The sequence below is a fragment of the Myotis yumanensis genome, unplaced genomic scaffold, assembly GCF_028538775.1.
Source record: "Myotis yumanensis isolate MYYU_CA2020_CCGP unplaced genomic scaffold, mMyoYum1.0.hap1 SCAF_3, whole genome shotgun sequence".
Taxonomy (NCBI): Eukaryota; Metazoa; Chordata; class Mammalia; order Chiroptera; family Vespertilionidae; genus Myotis; species Myotis yumanensis.
The window spans coordinates 120598855-120607100 of NW_027223754.1; positions in this window are offsets into that span (position 1 = coordinate 120598855).

An 8246-nucleotide genomic window follows, 5' to 3' on the forward strand; every position below is an offset into this window, starting at 1 on the left:
GGAGCTCCCCAACCCCCTGATGGGCCCTGCTCTGTGAGTGACAGGGGGCAGCGCCCCAACCCCCTGATTGGCCCTGCTCTGTGCATCACAGAGGGTGGTGCCGCAACCTCCCCATTGACCCTGCCTTGAGTGTGATAGGGGGCGGTGCCCCAACCCCCCAATCAGCCCTACCCTGAGCGTGACTGAGGGTGGCATCACAACCTCCCAATCCGCCCTGCTCTGTGCATGACAGGGGGCGGCGCCCCAACTCCCCAATCAGCCCTGCTCTGAGCCCAACCAGGGGCTGCACCTAGGGATTGGGCCTGCCCTCTGCCACCCAGGAGCAGGCCTAAGCCAGCAGGTCGTTATCTCCCGAGGGGTCCCAGACTGCGAGAGGGCACAGGCCGGGCTGAGAGACCCCCCCTTCCCCCCCGAGTGCACAAATTTTTGTGCACTGGGCCTCTAGTCTATATATAAATGCCTAAGTTAAAAACTTTCAGCAAAAAAAAGCCCTGGGTCAGACAGCTTCACATGGGAGTTTTACTAAACATTCAAAGAAGAACTAAAACCTATCTTCCTCAGACTATTCCAAAAAATTCAAGAGGAAGGAACACTTCCAAGCTCTTTCTATGAAGCCAGCATTACCCTAATCCCAAAACCAGATAAAGACACTACAAAGAAAGAGAATTTTACAGGCCAATATTCAGGTTGAACATAGATGCTAAAATCCTCAACAAAATCCTAGCAAATCGGATCTAGCATTACATTAAAAAGATCATACACCATGAACAAATGGGATTTATTCTGGAGATGCATGGATGGTACAATATCCACAAATCAATAAATGTGATACATCACACACAAAAATTGAGAGATAAAAATCACATTATCATATAAATTGATGCAGAAAAAGCATTTGACAAAATCCAACACCCTTTCTTGATAAAAACTCTCAGCAAGTGGAAATAGAGGGATCATACCTCAACATCATAAAAACCTTATATGACAAACCTACAGCCAATATCATACTCAATGGGCAAAAACTAAAACCATTTCACCTAAGAACAGGAACAAGACAGGGATGCCCACTCTCACCACTCCTGTTTGACATAATACTGGAAGTGCTAGCCATAATGATCAGACAAGAAGAAATAAAAGGCATCCAAATTTGAAAAGAAGAAGTAAAACTGTCATTATTCTCAGATGACATGCTATTGTGCATAAAAAACCCTAAAGACTCCATCAAAAAACTATTAGACTTAATAAATGAATTCGGCAATGTAGCAGGATACAAATTAACGCCAAGAAATCTATGGCACTTCTATACACCAATAGTGAACTTACAGAAAGAGAGACTTAAAAAGCAATCCCATTTACCATCACACCAAAAAAATTAAGCTACCTAGGAATAAACTTAACTAAAGAGGTAAAAGACCTGTACTCAAAAAACCTCAGGACACTGAAAAAAACAGGTAGAGGAAGACGGAAGACATAAACAAATAGAAGAATATACCATGTTCATGGATTGGTAGAATCGACATCATTAAAATGTCCATACTACCCAAAGCAATCTATAGATTCAATGCAATTCCCATTAAAATACCAATGGCAGCCCTAACCGGTTTGGCTCAATGGATAGAGAGTCAGCCTGTGGACTCAAGGGTCCCAGGTTCGATTCCAGTCAAGGGCATGTCCCTTGGTTGCGGGCACATACCCAGTGGGGAGTGTGCAGGAGGCAGCTGATCGATGTTTCTCTCTCATCTATGTTTCTAACTCTCTATGCCTATCCCTTCCTCTCTGTAAAAAAACCAATAAAATATTTTTTTTATAAAAAGAGAGAATGTCCTTATACAGTTTTAAAAAAATAAAAAAATATACTGATGGCATACTTCAAAGACCTAGAACAAACTCTCCAAAAGTTCGTATAGAATTAAAAAAAGACCCCGAATAGCCACAGCAATCTTGAGAAAGAATAACAAAGTTGGAGGGATCACAATACCAGATATCAAGCTATATTACAAAGCCACTGTTCTCAAAATTGCCTGGGTCCTGGCAAAAGAACAGACATATAGACCAACAGAACAGAACAGAGAAACCAGAAATTGACACAAGCCGTTATGCTCAATTAATATTTGACAAAGGAGGCAAGAGCATACAATGAAGTCAAGATAGTCTCTTCAATAAATGGTGTTGGGAAAATTGGACAGATACATGCAAAAAAAATGAAAGTAGACCATGAACTTACACCATACACAAAAATAAACTCAAAATGGATAAAGGACTTAAACATAAGATGGGAAACCATAAAAAACTTAGAAGAAGCCATAGGCATAATATCAGATATTTGTCATAGCAATATCTTTACCGATACAGCTCCCAAGGCAATAGAAACTAAGGAGGAAATAAACAAATGGGACTACATCAAAATAAAAAGCTTCTGCACAGCAAAAGAAACCATCAACAAAACAACAAGAAAGCCCACTGCATGGAAGAATATATTTGCCAATGTTGTATCCGATAAGGGCCTAATCAGCAAAATCTATAGGGAACTCATACATCTTAACAAAAGGAAGACAAACAATTCAATAAAAAAATGGGCAAAGGACTTTAAATAGACACTTTTTAAAAGTGAACATACAGAAGGCCAAGAGACATATGAAAACATGCTCACTCACTAATCATCCGAGAGATGCAAATCAAAACTACGATGAGATACCATCTCACACCTCAGAATGGCTATAATCAACAAACTGACAAATGACAAGTGCTGGCGAGGATGTGGAGAAAAAGGAACCCTCGTACACTGCTTGGGGGAATGCAGACTGGTGCAGCCACTGTGGAAAACAGTATGGAGTTTCCTCAAAAAGTTAAAAATGGAACTCCCATTTGACCCAGTCATCCCACTTCTAGGAATATATTCCAAGAAATCAGAAACACCAATCAGAAAAAACATATGCACCCCTATGTTCATAGCAGCTCACTTTACAATAGCTAAGATTTGGAAACAGCCTAAGTGTCCATCAGCAGATGAGTTGATTAAAAAACAGTGGTACATCTACACAATGGAATACTATGCTACTGTAAAAAGAAGGAACCTTTACCACTTGCAACAGCATGGATGGACCTGGAGATCATTATGCTAAGTGAAATAAACCAGTTGGAAAAAGATAAATATCACATGATCTCACTCATTTGTGGAATATAATGAACAACATAAATTTAAATATATATATTTTATTGATTTTTTACAGAGAGGAAGGGAGAGGGATAGAGAGTGAGAAACATCGATGAGAGAGAAACATCAATCAGCTGCCTCCTGCACATGTCCCACTGGAGATGTGCCCACAACCAAGGTACATGCCCTTGACTGGAATCGAACCCGTGACCTTTCAGTCCGCAGGCTGATGCTCTATCCACTGAGCCAAACCGGTGCTGGCAAACAACATAAATTGATGAACAAAAATACTCTTCTGGTCATGAAGTTAGTGAATAAAACATCATGTAATGACTTGTAGAAAAACATGCTAGGTAGCCATGGGGATTATTATTGACATTTCCACATGTTTAAACTTTATTCCCACGATCAGATGGAAGCCTGCTGAAAACAAGTTCTGTGTCTTATAATGAATTGTCTTCTACAAAATCTATGAGGAATGTTAACTATGTGGTTAACTTAAAATGTTAAATGTGCCCTAGCTGATTTGGCTCAGTGGAGAGAGCATCAGCCCGCAGACTGAAGGGTCCCAGGTTCGATGCCAGTCAAGGGCACATGCCTGGGTTGCGGGCTTGATCCCCAGTAGGGGACATTCAGGAGGCAGCCGATCAATGCTTCTCTCTCATCATTGATGTTTCTATCTCTCTTTCCCTCTCCCTTCCTCTCTGAAATCAATAAAGATATATTTAATAGAAAAAAATATTAAATGTAACCTTGTGTATCCAAGATCACCTCCTACACACATATTTATACACACAACAAACTAGGTTTTTAATAAATTCTGTTCATCATAATAGTAAAAGACATACTTTTAAAATTACATTATTTTTCACTTTTAAGTTCAGCAAAGATTCTTATTTATTTATTTAATTCTTTTAAGAACTAACTTTTGTTGTTTTCTCATTCCAGCAGTGTGCAGGTTCTTTTTTAAAAATTTAGAAAATAAAGATAAGCAGAGTTCTCCCTCTCAGGAGTATGCCTGCTCTTTCCCTTCCCTCTCTTCTTCCAGCTGTGTTGCCATTGCCTTTCTACTAAGCTCCAAAGCTTTTCTTTTGCCTTTGTAACTTGTTTCCAGAGTCCATGTAGCCCAGATGGCTCATTTCTATTACATTTGTAACTTTAAAAGTAAACTTTCTCTTATAATCTGAAAAAAGGGAGAAAAAAATAAAGATAAGCAAAAAAAAAAAAAAGGAAAACCACTCATAATTCTACCAGAGAAAACCACATTAACATTTTGATATATTTTCTTCCAATATTTCTCTATGCTTTTATGTGTACATTTTTCTTCTTTTGTTTTTTACTGTACATGTTGTTTTATATTTCTTACCTAACAAAATAATCATCTTCTCTATATATAAAAGCCTAATATGCTAAGTGTCCATTTGGTCGACCGCTCAACCAGTCGCTATGATGTGCACTGACCACCAGGGGCAGACACTCTGACTGGTAGGTTAGCTTGCTGCTGGTGTCCGGCTGATTGGTACTGGGTGAGATGGGCTGGACATGCCCTAGAACCCTCTCTTGGTTCCTCCCCGGCCGGCTGGCCCCCAGTGGCCCCAATCGGGACTGATCGAGATGGCCGTGATTGACTCTGATTGCCAGCCAGGCTGAGGGACCCTATCCATGTACGAATTCATGCACGGGGCCTCTAGTATTTTTATAAATTTTTTACTATTTTTTTTTACTTACAATATCATTTTAAAGGATAGCATAGGCTTTCATCACATGGCTGAACCAAAAGTTGTTTAAACACTACCTCAATTTTAAACTTATAAGTTGTTACTAATATTTTGCTGTTTTTAAGATACTTTTTGGGGAGATCTGTCTCTATTCCCAGGTCTATAAGTGGAAGTTACATGTAATGGGGAACAGATATAGGGTAAATGTAAACTGACTTCACTGTCACAGAGAATTCCTTCCTCTCTTCCAGGCTTGGCACATTAACAGATCTCCTTCAAAAAAGAATTTAGAACTATTATTTAAATTCTAAATATAAAATACAGAGCTTCGTTTTCTCTACCTCTCCATTCCAGCTTGACTCTCCCAGTCCATTTGCCCTAACTCATCTTATATTCACTCTTCCCTTCTAAAAATTGTTTTCTCTCTTCACACTAATACTAATGACAGTTTACTTCATAAAATGACCACTTCCAAGTTTTGCAATCTAATAATCCTGTTGCATTTAATTACATGTAGAAAATTTATATTGGACTGGATATTATTATTTGAGCATTCTCTTGAAGAGTTGGGGGGAAGACCAAATGAACTTCTTAATGAGATTCTGTTTATTGGTACAAGATTTGTTTTTAAAAGGCTTTTATTCTTACTGTTAGAGGTTTTATAATGAGCCCAATTAGAAATAGTTTGGCAAACAGGTATTAAACCAAACTTATTGTGGTGATCTTTTAACAATATATACAAATATTGAATTATGTTGTATACCTGAAACCAATATAATGTTGTACATCAATTATTCCTTAATAAACATTTTTAGAAAAAGAAATAGTTCAGCCTGGCTGGTGTGGCTCAGTGGTTGACCAGGAGGTCACGGTTTGATTCCTGGTCAGGGCACATGCCCAGGTAGTAGGCTCGATCCCCAGTAGGGAGCATGCAGGAGGCAGCCAATCTATGATTCTCTCTCATTATTGATGTTTCTATCTCTCTGTTCCTCTCCCTTCCTCTCTGAAATAAATAAAAATATATTTAACAAAAAGAAAAAGGAAAAGAAATAGTTCAGTAAGGAAGAGAGACAACCAGCCAGGCCATGTTGTTTTGGTCACATTAAGGCCCTCGTGACCTTTTTTCCATGACCACTGAGAATAACAAGAATTGACAATGGGGAAAAGGTGGGGAAGGAAATAAGTAGGAAATTGTGACAAATAGACATGAGAGCCAAGGTCTATTTTAAAGGTCAACAAATCCATTTAGATAGTATGATACCTTGTCAGCTTCTAACACACTATTATCTTTTAGTGTTATTTAATACTAAATGGGGTTTTTAAAAGTCTTCCCAGTTAGTCAGTGTGTGTGCATCTATCTATCTATCTATCTATCTATCTGTCTATATCTATCTACATAGTCCCAAAAAAAATGTATACACACTTTAACAGCTGGTAATTCACTTAATTTTCATGTCTTCTCAGGTTTAACTGATTTGAAATAATGGATGAAGCCAGATTAAGCTTTGAACAAAGAAAATTTATCCTAAAGTGCCACTAAACTTTTTTTAATGGGGATACATAAAATATAAAGTTTACTGTATAAAACTGGCAACATTGACCAATTGAGGGAGCACAAATACCAAATGAAATGATGCTTTTTAAAAAATGTATCTTTATTATTGAAAGTATTACAGATGTCCCCCTTTTTTCCCTCATTAACCCCCTCCACCCTGCCCGTGCTCCTGCCCCTCCCCCCTCCATCACACTATTGTCCTGATCCATGAATTATACATATATTATAGAAGTTCTTTGCTATTCCATTGCTTTGAGTTATCAGCAGTGCCTGGACCAGAATGGTCATCAGTTTACAAACAGACATTCTCACACACACACACACACACACACACAATTATTCCTTCCTGTAGATCCTTTTCAATTTACTCATGGCGAATGGGGAACCGAGGGTGGGTGGCGGCAGGGGGCGGGGCTGGCTGCAGGCAGCCAGGGAAGATGGCCCTGATTGCAGGCCAGGTCTAGGAACTGTATCCATGCACTAATTTTGTGGGCCAGGCCTCTAGTTTGTAAATATTTTGTTGGAATAACTTCCTAGAAACTGCTGTGTCAAAAGTTTTAGAGAAAGCTTTTTTTCATATTGTCAACTTTCCCACGAAAAAGTTTCTGCCACTTTACCTTCCCATCAACAGTGGGTTGCATGGCACATTTTTCCCTCATTATTACCAACACTGGGTATTCTTTTATTGTTGCAAATCTGACAGAGGAAAATAATATTTCACTGATACTTTAATTTGATCAGTTATTAAATAAAACAGTGTTCATAGACATTCATTTCTACAATGGATATTATTGAGTGCCAACTATGTGACAGGCACTATTCCAGACACTAAATGTTTATTACCCTTTTCTATTTTTTGTTTTGTGACTTGCCTATCTTTTTTTATTTTTCTACTGAGGCATTTCTCTCTTTATTATTGATCTGTAAGAACTGTTTATTGTAAAGTTTTCAGAATTGCTCAATGATATCAATTCTGTTACTTATTTAGCAATTTTTTAAAAAATATCATCTGTTTTTAATTTTTTATTTTATTTTGTTGATATATGACCTTTTAATATGCTTGTGTCAAGTGCTTTATATGTTTCCTGCCTTTGATGGTGAAACAGTCTTCTCACTTTTCAGCTGGTCACATTTGGTATGTTAGCCAGTTTATTTTTTAGATTCACTAAGTCTTATGTAAAAATCAGCTTTTAGCACATATCTCTGCTAGACTTTAATAATCTCCTGCTTCTTATAAGACTCCCAGGGCTACAGGTTTCTCCCAAAAGGCTAATTAAGAAAGGGGATAATTCTGTGTTTACCAAGTTCATCACAGATTTGGCTTATAAACAGATATTGTAGTTGATGATGTTCTTTGATTATTAATTTAAGAAAATCTATGAATATTGATATTAATAAGTCAAATAACACATTTATTTTCTATTTAGGACCTTTTAAATTTTGGCTTGCTCTGATCTGATAACTTATTTCCTGGTAGTCCCAGGAGAAAAGCAGAACAACAGAATCTACCATGTAGCTGTATGAGAGCTGCTTTTCTTATATAGACTCACCTCCCTTTTAGTCAAATATCCTGCATATGCAATCATAGTAACAGACTGGAACATAAAGACTGTGGCTTCTTGGCTATGTTAAAAGGACTCTCCTAGGGTTTGCTGGCAATTTCCCAACCCCAAATGTAATATTTTATAACCTGTAAAATGCACAAAATTTTTCTTTTATTTTTTGCTTGGCAAAAGTGGTGTTCAATATAGCTTTCTGCAATGATGTAAATGTTCCAATCTCTGCTGTTCAAGATGGTAACCATTAGCCACATGTGTGA